The sequence below is a fragment of the Manacus vitellinus genome, unplaced genomic scaffold (genome assembly GCF_001715985.3).
Source record: "Manacus vitellinus isolate BGI_N305 unplaced genomic scaffold, ASM171598v3 scaffold_40_pilon, whole genome shotgun sequence".
Lineage (NCBI taxonomy): Eukaryota > Metazoa > Chordata > Aves > Passeriformes > Pipridae > Manacus > Manacus vitellinus.
In genome coordinates, this window is record NW_021940541.1 from 3,172,536 (window position 1) to 3,191,947 (window position 19,412).

Below are 19,412 nucleotides of genomic sequence, written 5' to 3' on the forward strand. Positions count from 1 at the left end.
GACTATGGGAGTTATTCCATACATGGAATGATGTTCCATATGGATAGATTCTAGCTATGTGACCCTATACAATTGTTTTTTATGCATGTGTGTATAAAGCATATATAGATGGTTCCCCCTCTGCTGCCAAATAACCCAGTACTGACATGGATGGGGAATTGGGGAGCCCATGGGACTGCAGCTGTGAGGGGGCAAGTGGAGACACAGGTCTCCATGGTGTCCATATCTCCTGCTTCTTGGGAGAAGAAGCTCCTCAACCCTATGGGCAGTGCAGCCTGGCCAAGTTATTTCCCATAAAATCTCTGGGGTTGTGACCAGGGAGAGGCCACTGCAGAGGGGAGAATTTGCCTGTCTCAGGGCAGCAGGATCTGCAAAGTGTGGGAGCCTTGATAAGCTCAGTCTGAGACAGGGTCAGAAAGGAATCTGAAATGGGGGGAAACACTGGGGCCATCCAGTCTGGAGTCTGTGGCCCTTCTCTGAAGGGACATCCAGAACCTGGATCCTTTGCACTTTGAGGAGGTGCTGTGGGAGCACCACACAGAGCTTGTCCCTGTTGCTTCAGGAGACCGCCCGCTGTAGGGTACACATCTCTGTCTCCTGTCATGTGTTTCTGCCACACTGAGGCCCCTCACACCCGGCTCATTTTGGGGAACAAACTGTTGCTGCAGGGCAGCAACAGCGTGTCTGGCCTCACTTGTGCCAAAGTGTCCCTGTTTTCCCCTGAGCTGAGCTCCCGGAAGAGCAGTGTGTCCGTGCTGAGGCCTCTGTCTGTGTTGTCTCCTCTGGGCTTTGGTTGCATGTGAAAATTCGGTTCTTTCTGTTTCACTCCCTCAAGGACTTAGGTCTGTTCTGGGGCAGGAGGTGTGTTTGCATTTCTAACTCTCTTTACCCCAATAGCTCTGTGTTTCTTCTCTTTTTGTTATCTTTTAATCTGCTGTTGGATCTGCCTGCCCTGTGGTAATGTTTCAGCCTTGTGTATCTGGCTACTCAGTGGGAAAGACAGTTCCCAGAGCAACGGCTGCAGTAAATGCTTTTTGGCATCCAGATGTGTATTCTGTCATTTCCCATGCTGTGCATGTGCTGTCTCTCCTATCCATGGATCAACAAGTGTGGACAGGTACAGAGGCATATGGTGCTGCTATTTCATTGCTGACACTGAAGAAGGGCTTTCTCATAAGAAACAAACCAACTCCTGTGTGACACCTGTGCTCTTACAAAGGGACCTCTGCAAACTCAGCTGCAAATCTGGTTTTCCCTTCAATATTGACTGGCTTGCAAGTGGGCAATTTGCTCTCCATTCCAGCTCCAGGCATGGCTGGAAGCATGCTGCCAAGAGATTGTGTGGATGTACTGTGCTGTTTGTTAAGCAGATGATTCCCAGACAGGTACACGGGGATGGGAAGCTGATCCTGACATCATCCAAGCTCCCACAACTGTGCTGTCATTAATCCTGCTCTGTGTTGGATCCCTCTTCCAGAGTGACCCTGGGTGGCAGAAAGTGAATGAAGAGAAGATCTGGGGTTCTTGGTAGTGCTTTATGCCTCGTCCCTCTAACTGCAGAAAACATTTAATCCATTTTATTCCAGTAAAATGAAATTTAGATACACAATTAAGAAAAATGCTTCCCGTGGGATTTCCTGCAGCCCCAACAGCTGTACAAAGGATCTACAAATTCAGAAACTATAATGGGTGACTTTTAGCTCTTCAAATTACTTTATTATCCTTCCTCTATCTGTAACATATGCTAAATAATGCTGTTATATTTGGCTTTGATTTTTATTGTTTTACAGTATTGAAACATTCATAATCTTGGCTAATCCTAAGAGTGTTTGCTTAGGAGCCTTATTCATTATTTAGACCAAAATATTAAAAAATGTCTGTCAGCTTTGGGGCCTTGCTTTTTTTCTGAGTTTTATTTGAGTTTTCTGGTTTTGTTTTTTGTAGCACTGATCCTTGGCATTAATTATATAGACTTTCACACAGCACATGTGTTTGCAGAGAAAGGACATCTCCTACAAAACTTGTTGTACACAGCCAAGCCTTCCCACGCTGGTGATGAATATTTATGCCATGAATGTAGGGTGGAAGGTGGCATCTTCCTTGATGAATTGGGGGCTAGATGGTATGACTACATTATTTAGACCACTTTATTATAAGGGGTTACAGTTTTTATTGCCTGTTGCAAAGCAGAGAGATACAGTAGATCTTCCCAAAGATCAAAGTGTGTCTCTAGGGCAGCCAGTAAATTAGTGGAGATTATAAATGAGTGCATAGTCATTGATGTCTTGAGAGCTCGGCTCAAGAGATCAGAGAGTATTCTTTCCCCCTTTCTGTTCATAAGTGTCTTTCTAGAATAGATTACTTTTTTTACACTTAAAAGCAATATTCATGGACTTCATAAGAACAAGTGTTTCAGTAGGACACGCTCTGATGGCATCACTCCCTGTTGTATATGGACTTATTATGGACTGATGCTTCCCTGAGATACAGGCTCGTGGAGACTGATGTTGGTGATGTGTGCTCGGAGAATCGTCTCACTTAACTGATTCCATCTTACTTTATAGCAAGCACAGCCTCCACAGGAACTTTTTCAGCAGAATGAGAGCTCTTCAGAGCTCTGTTATGAGGTGCAAAGAGTGTATGAAGCAAAATAAAAGCCAATTAGAGAACGCTTCACTATCCTGAAAGAGGAGATTATAGCTATGGTGGGGAAAAGTAAGTATAAACCAAATCACACTATGCCAAAAACTGCACATAAAAACCCCCAGAATAAACATCCATTTCATGAAGGGATTTGAAGTTAACTTTTAATATCCAAGCTGGGAGAGAAGTCAGAATTGTGTCTTTGTGCAGAAGATGGAACCGAGCTCTCTCTTACAACAACAAATCCGGAGTCTGTATATTGTGAGAACAACCTCAATCTGATAGACTTAAATTTTATTTTAAAGTTTCTGTATATTTTGTAAAATAGGAATAAAAAAAAAGTAATCCCAAGTCAGAGTTTTCTGGACCTCTCAGCTTTAGAGAAATGCTTTGTGTGGAAATAGCACTGCAGAAATAACTGAGTAGGATTACACTTTCAAGTTTATCTGGTGGTGGCAGTGGAGGCACCAGCCTTAGGTTTTCAGGGAAGGCTTTGATTAACTCTTTTATCCCAGTTCCCCTTTACAGGAAGTTTCTGCTGCCATCCCAGTGGATGCTCGGGCTGGTCGGTCTGAGAAGTTCAACCCACGTGAGAGGCTCCTGGTGAAAGGAAAGACTCATAGTGCAATATAGAAAAGCAATGAGAAGATCAGTCGATGCTTTTCCACCCATCCATCTGCTCCTGTAGTAAACTGAATGTCTCAGACAACATTGCAATTGTTCATTTGCCTGCCCTTGGGCAGCTGAGCCAGTTTTTGTTAGTGCTACCTTTTCCTTCAGGTGTGTTCTGAACCTTGAACCAAGTTCAACAACAGACTTTTTTGCCTTTGCAATGGCAAGGGCAGTGCCATTAGTTTTATTTCTTGTTTAAATGAGGATTGGCCATCATGGAAATACTACACAGCTGTCAGGTAAAGTAAACACAATTTTGTTAAATTGGGCAGTTGGAGTAGTATGAATATCTGGTCAAGTGCAGAGATTGGTACTGATCTTTTAGTCTAGATTTTGCTTGGTGGGGCCAGGTTCTGTGCAAACAGTGGGATGATGTTTTGCATGAACTGCAACATTTCATGACCAGCCACTGAAGCCCATGTGGTCACAGGGTAAGATGTTACCAGCCCTCAGCTCCATTTCCAAGTGAACTGTAGATTCTTTTTTCAAGCTTAATCCAGTCCAACGACTCAAAGGGAACCAAAGATGTTACAAAGATGCCATAAAACCCAATCTGATTGAAAAGTACTAAATGAAATGTCATGCCAGAAGTAGCCTCTTGCCAGGAACAGGTTGCCAAGATGAGATGTGTCTTTGTGATGCAGGGTTGAAATGCTTCACTCCTGGAGAGATTTTGCATGTGCCTTTGCCCTTAAGTGTCCTCTTACTACAACTGGTAGGACTGACCAGGACTGGCAGTGAGCACCAGCAGAGCTATGGATTTTGTTTTGTAGATCAGCATGTTTTGAACTGGTTCAAGCTCACAAATTCCTTAAACTGACACAGAAGCAATCCTACAAGTTGTAGATATCCATTGGCCTCTCTATCTGCCACGGGAAAACTGGACAAGGAAATTTTGGAAAACAACACTCTATGTTTGAAGATGGTACCATTTTGATGAGGAAATCCAGTCTGTCAGAGATCCCCGATGAAACCTCTCACTGTGGTAAATGGCATGAAATAAATCACCAGCTGTAAACAGAAGTGTGTGGGCTGTGTTTGTTTGCTGTGTTTGCACCAGTCCCAACCTGGATGAGTGACATCCCACAGAGTGACACGGGCCGTGCTGTCCACGCTGCATCGCTGGTGCTACAAGCTCCTGAGGGCTTAGCACTGAAGGCTTCGTTTTGGTGAGCAGCTTAAGCTGTAACATCTGCTCAGAACTGTACAAAAATGACAGTATTGGTTTCTACAGAAGGAAATTCCTACTCCCTAGGCGAATTCCTCTGGAATTTATTTTCACTCTCGGGATACAGAGGATTCGATGAGTGACAAAATGCCATGTCGAGAACAGGTCTGATTATTGATGCTTTTTCGTGTGCAGAGGAATGGGTTATTTGGGGAATTTCTTTGCTTGAAATGTGGATCCTATTTTCTAAGGTGATCTCAGAGGGATTAAATTTTTGTCATCATACTGTTGTGCTTTTTCATCTACCCTTACAACATATTTATACCATTTTTTGAGACTTGACGTGACGCTTCCTTAAATGTTGGTTTGCACCAACTTTGATGACATCTTTTGCTGCTTTCACAGAAACTCCAAACCCTTTAATTCCCCCTCTGTTCAGAGGCCTTGATTACCCACTTTGGTTGTTACACAGTGGAGCTGTTTGCTGTATTGTTAAGACCCATCTGAGGACAAGCGGGGTTGAATGGCCAATGCAATGTAAACATGTGTGACTAATCCGTCTGATATGGTGCTGTTTGGGCTTTAATATTCCAGGCTGGAAGATCATGTCTGAATGCTCCTGTCAGAAGGGGTGGGAAAGGGGCAAAAATCTGCTTTCTTTGAATCTGAAGCATAATCTTGCAAGACTATCAGGTGGTAAACCGAGATTTGGACTAATCATTAAAATACGTTTAACTGTTGGGTTTTTTGGGGGGTATGATTTTCTGAGTCAACCTTTCATTCAGGTTTGATGCTCTGAATATACGTAAATAGCTAAAATGACACCTTTCATGCTTCTACACAGGAGGAAAAATACACTTATGATATTTTAGTTTTTAAAATATGTGGAAAAAAAATCTGTCCCTCTGTGCTGTGCTGGAAGCGCGTGGGAATCCAACCTGAATTATTTGGCATGATGTGTTTTCTCCCTGTCACTGGATTGCTACTCTGGTTTTTAGTTCTTTCTGGATGAGGAAACTTCTACATGAATCACAGATTGCACACGAATATTTGTCTTCTGAAAACAGGTGACTTGACTCAGTAGAAAAGCCTTTGGCCTCAGAAATGTAGACACTGCTCTAGTGTAGTAACATGTTGCTAAAAGTGATGGGATATTCAGAGATTACAGACTCACAGAAGATGCTGAGTTGGAAGGGCCCCACAAGGATCATGAAGTCCAACCCTCAGCCCTGCACAGGACCATCCCCAGAGTCACACCACGTGCCTGAGAGGATCATCCAAACGTTCTTTGAGCTCTGTCAGCCTTGGTGCTGTGCCCACTGCCCTGGGGAGCCTGTTCAGTGCCCAACCACCCTCTGGGGAAAGAACCTTTTTCTAATATTCAACCTAAACCTGTCCTGACACAACTCCAGGCCATTCCCTGGGGTCCTCTCCCTGGTCCTCACAGAGCAGAGATCAGTACCTGCCCCTTCTCTGCCCCTCCTGAGGAAATTGTAGACTGTGATGATGTCTGAGTCAACTATGGAAGGATCCTTTTCCCCTGGGAACATAGTATTGACCAAGTCTGGACAACACTCTCGGGCTACAAGGTGGGATTCTTGGGGTGTCCTGTGTATAGCCAGGAGTTGGACACAATGATCCTTTTGGTCCCTTCCGACTCAGCATGTTCTATGATTCTGAGTTTCTCCCAGGACCTGAGGGAAGCGACTGAGTTCAGAGGATGTGAAACACTCTGCAAAGTAATAGGAGGACAGACAGACAGAGCGACAAGCAAGGCGTTTATCTCAGTGCAGAGCGTTGCCCCTTGGACAGGGCCCATGTCCTGAGCCCAGCCTGGCCATCAGGGCAGAGCTGCTCTCCCACCTCTGCGCTCCGGCGTGTCCGTGTGGCAGGACTGGGCTCCGGCGTGTCCGTGTGGCAGGACTGGGCTCCGGTGTGTCCATGTGGCAGGACTGGGCTCCCATTCATCTGCGGGGCCGGTGGGCCGTGAGCTGATCCCTATTGATCGGGATGCTGCCCACACCCGCCCCCAGCGCCCGCTCCCATCGCCATGGCAACCCGGAGCCCGAATCCTTGTCCACGGACTTTAGGAACCTCATTAAATCAGGCAGCAGGACAGCAGCTGTGGGCTCAATGTGTTCTGCTGACAGCCGGGGACTCGCTTTATGGTGCTCAGGTGATTTTTGGCCCTCTCTAGGCCAAACTGTTGAGAACGTGGAGCTGGTGGGACAGATGGCAGAATAAATAAATATTGCCAATATGTTTAATGTGCACACATCTTCTGAGAGGTGCAAAGCAACCCCGCTCAGTCTTATCAACTCTGATAATTTTAAACAAAGCATAAATAAAGGATAAAAGAGTAGAGCTGAGCTGAGGGTTTTCTTAAAAATTTATTTAAGAAGGTGATTTTAAGAGCAAAGGGATTGAACTGCGGGGTTGTAGAAGATCTCATAAAATTTTGCACAGATATAAGCAATTAAAGTTCTCTATCTCGATGTATAATCATGAAAATTCAGCAATGCAAGGCCCAGATCTTGAGAGGTCGATTCCTTTTTTACCACTTGTCTTCCATGAGGCTCTGCCAGAGGTAACATCAACAGAATAATATCCTCTATTTCTTAGGCAGAGTAGTTTCTCATGCACCACAGGAATTAAATACTCCAGCCACCCCCCCAAATCTGGCTTTCATCAAGCTCTGCTGCACTCCCCTGATCTGGGGTTTGGAATTATTAGCATAGATGGGACTTTATACCATGGGGCTAAGCTAAAGATAGATTTAGCCCAAAACCACTCTAAATTCATGTACATTCACATTTTATGTGATAATGATTGCAATTATTTCATCTTCTTCATAGTTCACCTATTTTGACTTAGGGTGTTGGGAAGCAGTAAAGTCAGAATGTAATTAGATGCTTCGTGTCCTGGTATTTTGCATAATTCTGAGTTGGTCTGGGCTTTTACATTATTGCACAAATAAAGTGGAAAAATGTTGGTGTAGAGTTCTGATACTCCTTTTTAATGTAGGCAAAATTGGTTGTATTGCTGATGGATGATTCCCCTGGTGAAAGGTGGTCATCCAGAGGATATCCGTGGTTCCAGTCATTTCCAAAGGACCAAATTAAACAAGGAAAACACTGAACTACATAAAATCAGCATGTTACAAACCCCAAGATCCCAAAACTGGTATGTCTCAACAGGAGCCGAAAAATAGCAATACTGTCATCCAGGTGCTTTAATTTTTTGTGGAAGGGAATGACAGATGCCTCAGACCCTAAATTATAATTTGTAGATCCTAAACAAAGAACCTCAATTAACCACTAGTAAAGCAATTATTAATATTGGCTTGAATCCATTCTGCCCAGGGTCTCAGATTACAAACCAGTCCAGTCAGCTGCCCAGGACTGCCTGACCTGGTAGGCACCTAAATTCATTTGATAATTCCTTACATCCTTTGAAATTGCTCTGGACCCTTAGCCAGAGAGCCAGGACTGGGATCCTTTGTTTTGCATTGGGATTTTTTTTGGTAGCCATTGGTGGTGTCATATAAAACCGGCACAAACTGTAGGGCACAGGCACCAAAATGTGAGGGTTTCCCCCTGCCCAGCTGGTGCCAGGCTTGTGGTGGGAGGGAGGTGTCTGAGCTTGTGAGCTGTGGATGCCCACCTGCAGTGCAGGGAGGAAAGGCAGAGTCCTCTCAAGCTGCGTATCTCCTGGAGAGAACATTTCCTTGTGAGGTCGATTCCATTGCCCTCAGTGCCTGGAACACAGGGCCACCTCCTTTGTCCCTAGACTTGTATGCAAATGAGAGACCCGCTGCTGCCAATCTGATTAATGAGCAGTCTTGGAGATGAAGAAACCTGGAGGACCTGGAAGAGGAAAAGGTGGAGTCACCATTCCTGGAATTGTTCAAAAAACGTGTAGATATGGCTCTAAAGGACATAGTTTAGTGGTGACCATGGTGGTAGTGCTGGGTTGACAGTTGGACTTGGTGGTCCTAAAGGTCTTTTTCAGCTTTAAAACCTGGATTCAACGTGGAGAATGACACCAGAATGTTCCTATTGCTTCCTGTAGCCTCAAAGAGGCAGAAATGCATCTTCTCATCTAAAGGAAGCCCAGTGAGGGATTAATAAACCCATAAAAGTCTCCTCTTGCTAAAAAAAAATCCTCAATTTGCAAATAATGAGTGGAGCAGTGGTCGGACCACTCTAAAAGAGAGGACTCTGCCTGAGATGAACCTCTGGTCTCAAATATGACCATCCTCATGTTTAACTTCATGTTTTGGATTGCTGTTTGGAGGTTAAATTTTATATATGGCTGTTGGGAAGAGGGGAATGCAGACATTAGACTGGATGGTCTCTGTGTCTCTGCAGGGTTTCCATTACAGATTAAGCAGTTACATGAAATGAACCCTCCTGCCCCTGCTCACTGCCTGCCATGCAGGTACCTAAAACCTCAGTCAGTCAACAATTAAGATACATCTGTCAGAGGGACTCAGGATATGTCCCTTGGAAAAATATTTTCAGACTGCTCCAGCCATTTTAGGCATATGATGTGTACTACGCCTGGAAAATCGGATGCTTCCTTTTTTAGCAGGTTTATTTTTCACTCACCGTCTTATTCCTTTTGTGTATTTGGAACTCCAAATAAATGCATTGGTTTATATAGTTCATGATCAAGGACGCTTTGTTATGCAGCTGATTTCGTTCCATCCGTTGAAAAGAAAAATGATACAAATACCTTTTTTGGCTGTGTAAATAAGATGAGCAGAAAGAATCTAAATTTAATGACCAAATCTGGGTTGCCTTTCTCCTGCAGTAAACTCCAGGGAATCTGCTGAAGTAACTAATGTGCACAGAATCAGGGTTTAAATGTGGCTGTTTCACCTGAGAGAGCTGAAGGACCAGCTTAACAGCATCCTCCAGGAGTCCTGCACAGAACAGGGATAATACCACAGATGCTGATAATATGTGATCATCAGCTGCAAGCAACTGCATGATAAAAACTACTTTTGTTCTCCAACACCACCATAAGAGCTCAAGGAAAGCTACTGGGGCATTCCAATAGCTGATTCCCAAGTGCTGATGAACAGGCTCTCATAGGCCACGATGGGCTTTTCCAAGTGGAGCACAAAATGTTTGTGACACGTGCCTGCAGCACTGCTCACCTCCACTTTACTGGGCATTTGTAACTGTGTAGGTGTTGACCCTGGAGAAATACATTGGAGGCTTGACTTGGGTGGAGTAGAATTACTCTCTCGGTCATAAATAAAGTATTTTAGTTGTTAGTCTGCATAACAAATAACCAAAATAATATCATATAAAAGAAGGGAAAATCTTATTTATAATGGCCAATTATTAGTAACTGACACAGAAGCTGTCCATTCCATCACTTTTAGTAACGTTTAATAACTGAAAATACCTTTATTGCTTTCCCCTATTAATTTTGTGGGTGCTTGCTTAACAGATAGATATTTGTATTGTACAATTAAAATTAATTAATTCCCCCCCAAATTTACTAATTTAAAATTACTCTTAGTAAAACCAATTAAACAGCAAGTATTTGTTTTGCTCTGTATCAGTAGTTTAAAAATGGCTTTTTAAGTTGAGCAGCAAAATACAGCCCGGTGAATGCACCTGTGTTTCTAATTAAGCAATCCACATTGGAAATAAATAACAGGAACACTTTCGAATGATAACAAGTGAAAGCCAATTCAGCTTCCATTTTAGTATTTGTGGTCCCAAAGATAATGCCCAAATCTCATCAACTCCACTGAGACTTCAGCAGAGTTATAAAATTTTCATATGTACTCCCAGACTTTGCTGAAGAGTTGACTTAAATTAAGGTCGATGACAGGCAGGAGTCCCGTGGGAGTCACCAGAGTCATATTAGCACAGAAGGAAATAAGCTGTCCTAGTAATCTCTAATTTCTTTTCCCAAATCCTGTAAGAAATTCCATTTCATTATGCACTATTAAAGCAGTTCTTCACATGATGTGACTGATAGTTTTCCATCTCTGTGTTTCAGTGGATTAGCTGGAGACATGACAGAGTCCACAGCCCACTTGTTTGAGAGGAATCACCTTAAATTTCTTGGTCTTTTGGTGTCAGAAACATCCAATTTACACTGTAGAGGAAACCTGTCGTCAGATAAAGGGCATCCAGGTGGGAAGAACCATCTTCTGAAGTTCTTCTTGAAGTACATGAATGTGTGCATGCTGAAGACTTAAACCTTACTTGTTCTCATGTAGAAATATCCATTTTTCAGTGGAAATTGTTCATTAAAAAAAAAATGCTCAGTTTCTGTAAAACCTACCCAAACTTTACCTAAAAATGATGTTTCATTCTGTATTTACAAAGCAGCTGTGGGCCATTTTCCTTGTCCCATGCTGACTCCACAATGATGGTAGTGAGCCATAGAAGGTTCTGGTTCCTGCCTGGTGTGATTAATTCAGATACCCAGAATACTCCAACAACACCCTGGAAAGTATTTCAAGGTGAAACTCCGTAACTCCTTTGGAAATAGTGGTGGATAGGGTCTGGGAAAGGAGTGTGCTGTGAAGGAGTCTCCACCATGGGGAATGTGCTGGATTGAGCCTCTGCTCCCCTGAGATCAGGGTCAAACCACCAGGACTTTGTCTTGGAGGTGCTGCCTGTGAGGGACACATCCTCGTCTGTAGGAAGGGATTAAAAGCAGACTCAGGTTAAATTTATTCTTCCCCGTGTTTCTATGACTAGGAAGATGATGTGTGTTCTACTGCCCAAGGCTGGTTTGCACATCCTATGGGAAAGGGGTTGGGCACTTGGCAAAGCCCCTTTGTGAGCCAGTAGACTATCAGACAGACTCTCCAAACCTCCTTAGTAGCAGCACGTGGACTTATCTGTCCATAAATACTGGTGAATTAGGAGGTGGAGGTATTTCTTCAGCAGCTGTATAATTTTACAGATTCGTTTTCAAGCGCTGGCATACTTTAAAAATTAATCTCTTTTAAATGAAATGTTCATTTAAAAATGATGTTTAACGAGGTCTAATGCATCCTGAGATGCTGGCAGAAGAAGGTTTGTTCTGCAGCTGATCCTGACAAAGGAGGGTGGGGAGCTAATTAGGAAAGACAATCAAACTTTCATTAGTATTAATAAAGCCTGTACATTAAAATATTTTGATGCAAACAACTGCTATTTATGTTTCCAAACCCCATCCTTTTCTATCAGTGCTTCTTTTAAAGATGCTTTATTGCGTGGGTTTCTGGATGACACCACATGTAATAGATTTCTTGGAAATAGAGTTTAACTATTAAACATGAGGATGTGTGTCATTATTTTCTTCAGCTAAATGCCTGAAGGTGAAGCTGAGTGAATTTAATGCATTAAGAAAGGTAATTATCAGATAATCTTTATTGCCAAGATTCTTCCTCCTCCAACAAAAACTGACGGTGGCATAATCTGTGTTCCTTTCTGACTTTGATTTAGGTCTGACAGCAGTTCACAGCAATGTTTCTGTGTTATTTTGTGTTTCCCTTCTAATATTTCTTCTGTATTTCTCATCTGTTTCCTTGTTCATCTGCATAAATTACGCTTCTTTTACCAACTCCTTTCCTTTAAGTAATAATTATACGGGCAAATGGATTGCTGTGCCTTAAGGGCTAGAGGGAAAAAATTGGCAAATTTTCCAGTAACAGATTTTTTTTTTCTCCTTTTCTGAAAGCTGAGGTGTAAGTTTGTCACAGCTTTTGCAAATCTTCTTTCTCAGCAGTCATGCATCAAAGGCTTAGAACTGCAAATGAATTATTTTGATTACTGCTGCCCTGGGAAGATCTCCAGGGAATGGGAGGTGGCAGCTTAGCTACTGTCCATCCCTGCTGAGCTGAATCCTGCTCCCAGGGAAGTAAGGCATTAGGATTTTGGCCACTGACTTCCCTGGATTTAGCATGGAGAGAACAGACATTTTTCTTTCAAGAAAATAAAATACCAAGTTCATGCTCCTGTGAAGTCAACTCCCCAAATTTGGTGGAATTCAATATTTTCCTTCCCTGCAGTTAGACAATATTTAGGCAAGTGAGGGAAAGGAAGATGAAATGAAGGACACTTGTGGAAACAACAAGAAATAAAATAAAAAGAAAATTCTTTCCAGATATATTTGCATCATCAAAGGCAGAAACGGCTTTTCTTTCCCAGGTTTTTGCTTTTCCCTGATGGATCCTTACAAAACTGACTCTGCCACCTCACTGTGGGAAGGATTAGAGATGACGATAAGGATAAAACTGATGAGGATCTAGAGAAAACAGGCAAAACAAATATACTCAATGTTTTCTGCGGGATGTTTTCATCAGTTCACAAAACCCCGCACTGCAAGGCGTGAAAGGTTGTTTTCATTACAATTTTTCCTCCATCATTCATAACTGGAAGGGAAAAAGGCTGGGGCAGGGGGAGTTCCTGGAGCCTGTATCCTCACCTCTTCCCAATTCCTTTGTCACCCACCCCTGAGGGCAAGGAAACTTGGCAGGAGGATGGAGCCAGGTGTGGGTCAGGCTCTGCTCCCAGGGAACAAGAGACAGGACAGGAGGAAACTGCCTCGGGTTGTGCCAGGGGAGGTTTAGATTGGATTTTGGGGAAATTACTTCCCTGTAAGGGTTGTCCAGCCCTGGCACAGCTGCCCAGGGCAGTGGTGGAGTCCCCCCCGGAGGGAGGTAAAAGCCTATGGATGTGGCACTTGGGGACACGGGTTAGTGGTGGCCTTGGCAGTGCTGAGGGAATGGTTGGACTCAATGGTCTGAGAGTGCTTTTCCAGTCCAAATGATTCCGTAATTCTGTGATTCCCTCTCCTTTTCCAGTTTGGCTGCCTGTCCTTCCCTCGCTGTGCAAGGAGCTGTGCTGTCCCTTCCCTTGGAACCAAGCCCTTGTTCATCACCAAACCCTGCTGTTCCAGCTTCTCCTTTCCGTGTGATCTGGGGAGGCTCAGACAAAGTCCAAGAGCTGGGAATCCCAGAGGAACATTGCATCTTAAATCACAGAAAACCCATGGAAAGTATCAAATGGCCAATAAGTGTTGCTGTATTTACGCAGCAGCAATAGTGAATTTGCCAGAGAGCGTGAAGGCAAAGTTCTTGTCAAGGAAAGCATATAAAATAGTCTCTTATTTTAATTAAAGTAATTATTCAAGGGACACCAGATGTTTAAAAAAAAAAAAAAGGAACAAAACCCTTTGCCTGACAATGAATGGCAACATAAATCGCCCGAGTTCTCTGTGTCAGGACAGAATGGATCCACTGCTCAATATATCCCTCCAGTTTTATAAAATAATGTTAATGGCTATTGCTGTCAATACTCCTATGGAAAATAATTTAATAGAAGATTATTGTCGATCTATTACTTTTTTTTTTAAAAACCCCATTCATTAGAATTATATCCTTCTACAAGTTGTCTGAAAAAAGGGGCTCTGAAAAGGACTCCCTGCTGTAGTAAATTCTATAGGCCTTCAGAGGAAATTCCATAGAGCTGTATTACATTTCTATAGATTTAATTCCTAGTGCTTTCTGTGGGATTTTTTTCCTGGGAGGACATATGTGAGAGATCTAATGCTCTATTTGTATGTGCTTTAGCATTCAGTAGGCTTCATCCTTTTTTTCTTTGTGGGCTACCAAAAAAATTTCCAGTAGGACATGCTGGCTCTTATGTGTTGAATCCAAGCTCAGTGACCGTAGATTTACACTGCTTATGTGGGAATTGGAAGTCAACAGACTCCAGTGGATCCGTGAACAACAAATTGGGAATCTCTGCTTTATTTATTTCCTTTATGCTGGCCATGGAATAGAAAATGTACCCACCGCTGCGTTTGGAAGCAGCTGAGAAAAGCTGCTTCCACATTTAGACTCGTAACACATTAGTGTGATCGTCTCCACTGTCATTTATTAATTTACACAGATTCACATCTGCTTCTCCAAAGTGAAGATCAGGCTGGAATTACCCCCCAAGTATGAAAACAGGAGCAGTTTTATATCATGAGCAATGTTGCTGCCATGGTGTTGGTTTTCAGAGGAGCAGCATTAGGGGAGTGGAGGGGATACTCGAGGAAGAAAATATTCCCAGGCTGCTGGGAAGCTCAGACTGTGAGAGTGTGCAGCGAATAAAAAATCTACACCATAGAACAGAAATGCAGCCTGTGTGTTTGGACGTGTTCAGTGCTGGGTTCTCACTGGCACTCATTAAAATATGAGAGTCATATTTTATTCTTTCCAAGACCAGCATTTTGCCCCCATTTTAGAGTTAGAAGACAAAAGAAGAACCTTTATAATATTAGATAATTAGATATTCTTGACTTTTAGACAGTGAGTATTTGTTGTTGTATCCCTCTTGGTGTGTAAGGCAGACAAATCAGTTATGAAAGTGTTCTTGCTGGCTCTGAGATATCACACAGATGAAGGAGCAGAAGTTTTAAATTATCCTGATGCAAAACAATTCTTGAGTCGGGGTAGACTCTTTTTTTTTTTATGTTGTAGGATCTTTGCAAGTGCCCATGAATCAGTGCATTTGGAATCTTATGGAACAGGTTCAAAACTGTCAAAAAGGTCTATTCAATATTGAATATGCTTGCACTGTGAATAGCAGAGAGGAAAATCCAATGTCTGCCAAAGGAATGTAAAAAGGACTGATAAAACAAGCAGAAATCAGTTCTTTCAACTCCAAAAGGTTTTGTTTCTTTTTCCTTTTTTTTTTTTTCCTAAGTAAAAAGACATAAACACAAAAGCTGCAGTTGACAGTGTCTCTTTGACAGCACTTTTGTAGCCATTTAAGCAAAACAATGCAAAGCAGCTTTCTGGAGGCCGCTGGCAGAACATACTGTAGCTTTCAAACTTCACACAGACTGCTGAGAAATGAAATGTTTGACTGAGAAGCTGATGTGGGTTTGGCAACATTGCTTAATTGATAGTGTGAAAAGAAAGAGGATTCTGCTTCCACCATCTGCAGCAGTAAAGGAGACCAGCTCTTTGTCTGACAGCATCTGTAGCCTTTCTCCCACCTCTGCCTCACCAAAATAGGGTAATTGCAAGGAAACAGTCCAGCACGTGAACCGGGGAGGATCAAAGAGTGTGGATCTCCTTTCAGGTTTAATTACTGGTATGAAACTCCTCTTGGGTCTGTCCTTATTCCTGTTGGAGAAAGGTTGTTTGGAAGTGGAGTTTGCTGTGCTGCTCTGGCCCTTCTGAGGCTCGCAGGTTGGTGCTACCCCAGCTGAGAGGGGTGAGGGGCTTTAATGCAGGACTTCCAGGATGGTGCATTTGGGAATGTGATTGGGATGTCCCACTATTTACAAATTAAAAATCCTTTCCAAGGCAATTGTGGCTCTCACACCAATCCTTGCTCCTCTGCTTGGTCCTTCCCCTTTGAGAGAGAGGATTTTCTTGTCCTTGAGCAAACACGAGAGTTCCCTTGATGGCCCAGAGCGTGGCCTGTTTATTCCAGCAGCAATGGCCAATGCAGGGAAAATGCAGCATAAACACAGCCACTTAATGGATGAGCCAGACCAATCCAGAGCACTTCTTCCCAGTTCTCATAAATCATGAGCTAAATTAAGCCCTAGGACAGAAAGTTTTAAATCTCTTTGAAAAAAAAACAAAACCAGACATTTATTTTCAGGTAACAAGAATGGTCTCTTGTGGAGCTTTGCACACTTCCCTAGCTCCTTCCTTGTTTTCCTTTTTAATATGGAAAGGGGCTGATCTAGCCCTGATGTGACAGAACTTAAGCAAGGAGCAAGTTTCCTAATGAAAACACTTGAACATCTATATGACCAGACTTAGGAGTAAGGTGCTTAGTTGTTAAATTTTGATATTTTGAAAGAGATTTGCAGAAAGTTTTATCACACCAGCCTTTCAGTTTCTGCAGTGCTTAAGAGAGGAATTATGGAGCAGTTCCTGCTCTGGTATAAATATCATCTGTGAAAATAATTTCATGTGATGAGAGTGTTTGTGACTAAGAAGTTGCACCATGCATTGCTATTATTGCCTTAATCCTCCTCTGTGTCCACCCATCTGAATTCCATTCCCAGTCTGCCTACAGGCGTGTTATGTACAATTAATAAATCATCCCGAGTAACTCCGTTTTTTTCCATATATGTAATTTTGGCTGAATTGTTTTCAAAAAGGAGAACAGTATGTTGGTTTATATACAAAGCCTGTATTTGTAATCTCTCCTGTATTTAGCAGCATACATCATGCTGCTCAAAGTTGGAATCCTGATAAATCTGTGCCCAGAAACAGGGAACCATGTGTTGGTCTGGCAAGGCAGTTATTGATCAAGTAAGGAATACACTTGAGGTGACAGTGGACAATTCAAAAGCAGGAGAAATGAGTGGAATGTATTGAAAATCTGTTTTCAGGAAGTTATACCCAGCTCTTATTTGGACTCCTGAGCATAGAACTTGTCTCCTTCCTCTTGGGAGCGTCCTGTCCCAGCAAAAATTTCCTGGCTTTCTCCCACTGTTATCCTCACTCGGACTGCAGTCCAACCTCAGGGTTGCAATGGCTGTTGCAATTTTTCAGAGAATCATAGAATGGTTCGAGTTGAAAGGGACCTTTAAAGCTCATCTACTCCAATCCCCCTGCAATAAGCAGGGATACCTTCCACTAGACCAGGCCTTGAATGTTTCCAGGGATGGGACAGCCACTGCCTCTCTGGGCAACCTGTGCCAGTAGTTTACCGCTTTTGTTGTAAAACACTTCTTCCTTATATGTAAACTAAATCAGTCCCCTTTTAGTTTAAAACTGCTGCTCCTTGTCCTGTCACAACAGACCCTGATGAAAAGTTTGTCCCCATGTTTCTTATAGACCCCTTCAAATACTGAAAGGCTGCAATAAGGTCTCCCTGGAACCTTTTCTTCTCCGGGTTGAACAATCTCATTTTAGCAGCTGCACCTCAGAGAAGGACCAAGCTGGTGAATTACCTGTGCTCTGAGTCCATCAGCAATGTTGCTTCTCTTTGGGAATGTCAAAGCAGAGTGATGAAATGACATTATTTTACGTGCAGCTCTTCAAGGTGTGGTCCTTAAATACTAATAAGCGTCTTTTAATTTTTACACAGACCAGCTGCAATTCAGGCTTCTTCTAAAATGTCAATAATGAAGTTTTAACTTGCAAAAATTTATGATCAAAAAGACCCAGGGACCCTGTTTTCTGACTCATTTTATTAATTTTTCTGAAGTTCTAAACATACAAATACATTTTACTGAAGCGGTGTAACCCAGAGGGAGGCATTTAAATGTACTGGCCTCAGAGGAGATGACCCCTACTCTTGTGACTTGTAATAAGAGCCTCTCATTGAAATTGCCAGGAGTGTCTGCTCATTCTGGCTGTCACTTGTTTTTACTTCAACTGGATAAAAAGAAAAAAAAAACAGTTTTCTTGCAGGTTTTTATCTGCAAAAATCACAGCAACCTGTTGTGACTGGTATAGATCTGTGAGAGAAATTATAGCAATGTTTTGATGTGTAGTGGTAATACTTCTGTCATCTACACCCGATGCTGAAGGCAGAGATAACTTCTCCAGGAGAAGGATTAGTTAAAGTAATCTGCAATAAATAAATTTGGTCTGGGTTATAAATCACTTCAATGTTCTTCACAGCATTTTGTCTTCCTCACTGGCCTTCAGAAATTTGGTGTCTTCACTGGACCTGACAAGTGTTTGTGTTTCCTCCCTAATGAGTGACTTGAGTAGGGCAGCAGTTGGGAAAGTTCAAAGTCCAAGTTTGGGGTTTTATAATTGACACTTTAGGGGTTTATTTTCCCTTCCCAGAAGCCTGACAAATGTTTTGGGGGTTACTTGATAATCAGTAATGCTGAGGAAAAGACTGCAGGGAAAGCAGAGTGCAATTCAGTGGAAAGCTTTCTGAAAACTTGGAAAGTTGATTTTAATTTAATTTATTTTTAAAAATCCCATGTAAAACTAGATTTTCTTTAACAGAAAAAGTGCTTACAAAATTCAGCTGCTATCACTGCTTAAGTATTTGTACATACATGTTACTTACCAGTTCTGTACAGCATTTTAAACCACACATCACCTTTCTTACACTTTTAATAATTTCTTACACTTTTAATAGAAGAGACCCCTTCAGTACAGATAAGAACAGTTCACCACAATTTAGATTGTCTTTTTTTTTTTCCCCATGGGAAAAGAAATTGTGCTTGGGACAGAGCAACATTTGTGGAGAAGAGGTTTGTCTGTTCCCTCCTCCCAACGGCTCATGAGCTGGAGATAAATGAGGCGGCAGCAGCAGCTCTGGAGGAGCCTGGAACAGGCCCAGCTGTGCCAGGTGAAGCTGCCTGGCCCTGCCTGGAGCCGTGGCAGCTCCATTATCCGCCTCCTCTAATGATGTGCCGAGACTTCCCGTGGGCCACCCCTCGTTATCCGGCGAGACAGCGCCAGGAATGCACCTTTCCCGGCTGGGCTCCTCCGTGCCCAGAGCCCTCCTACAGCTCCCCAGACAGGCAGCACCTGCCCCTGCTTCCTGGGACACCCACAGCTCCAGCCAGGTTTCCTTCCCTTCCCTCTGCTTTTGCTGCTTCTCAGATGTGTTTCCTGCTTCACACTTGGCTAAACCTCCCCTGGATACGAGCGTGTCGCTGTACATTTCCAAGCCCCTCATGTGGCATGCCTTGCAGTTAGCTCATTCTTTCTGCTGGATGGAACCTCAATACATTAAGAAAAGGATTAGTATGTGCAAGCACAAAAAAAAATGGGAATACTGTAGAGCACTTAATTGGCCAACTGCCGTCAACCATTTCAGCCCTTGCATCTTCAGAGCTACTTGTACCGTATTGTTGGAGGAGAATAAATCATTTGACACAACTAGGTTTTCGAAAAATATGTGAAAACCATTCAGGCAAAAAATCAGTTGAAATGTATGAAATGTTCCGTCTGAGTGCTCTCTGTTAAGAGAAA

At 42.8% G+C, this 19,412-nt stretch overlaps 1 long non-coding RNA gene across 1 annotated transcript; it reads left to right on the top strand.

Moving 5' to 3' along the window:
• The first annotated feature begins 6,579 nt into the window (after positions 1-6,579).
• LOC108640709 lies at positions 6,580-13,417 on the top strand. The gene is made up of 4 exons (XR_001921422.1): positions 6,580-6,659; positions 10,508-10,644; positions 12,655-12,841; positions 13,311-13,417. It is a non-coding gene; the product is annotated as an uncharacterized LOC108640709 (long non-coding RNA).
• Positions 13,418-19,412: the final 5,995 nt, after the last annotated feature.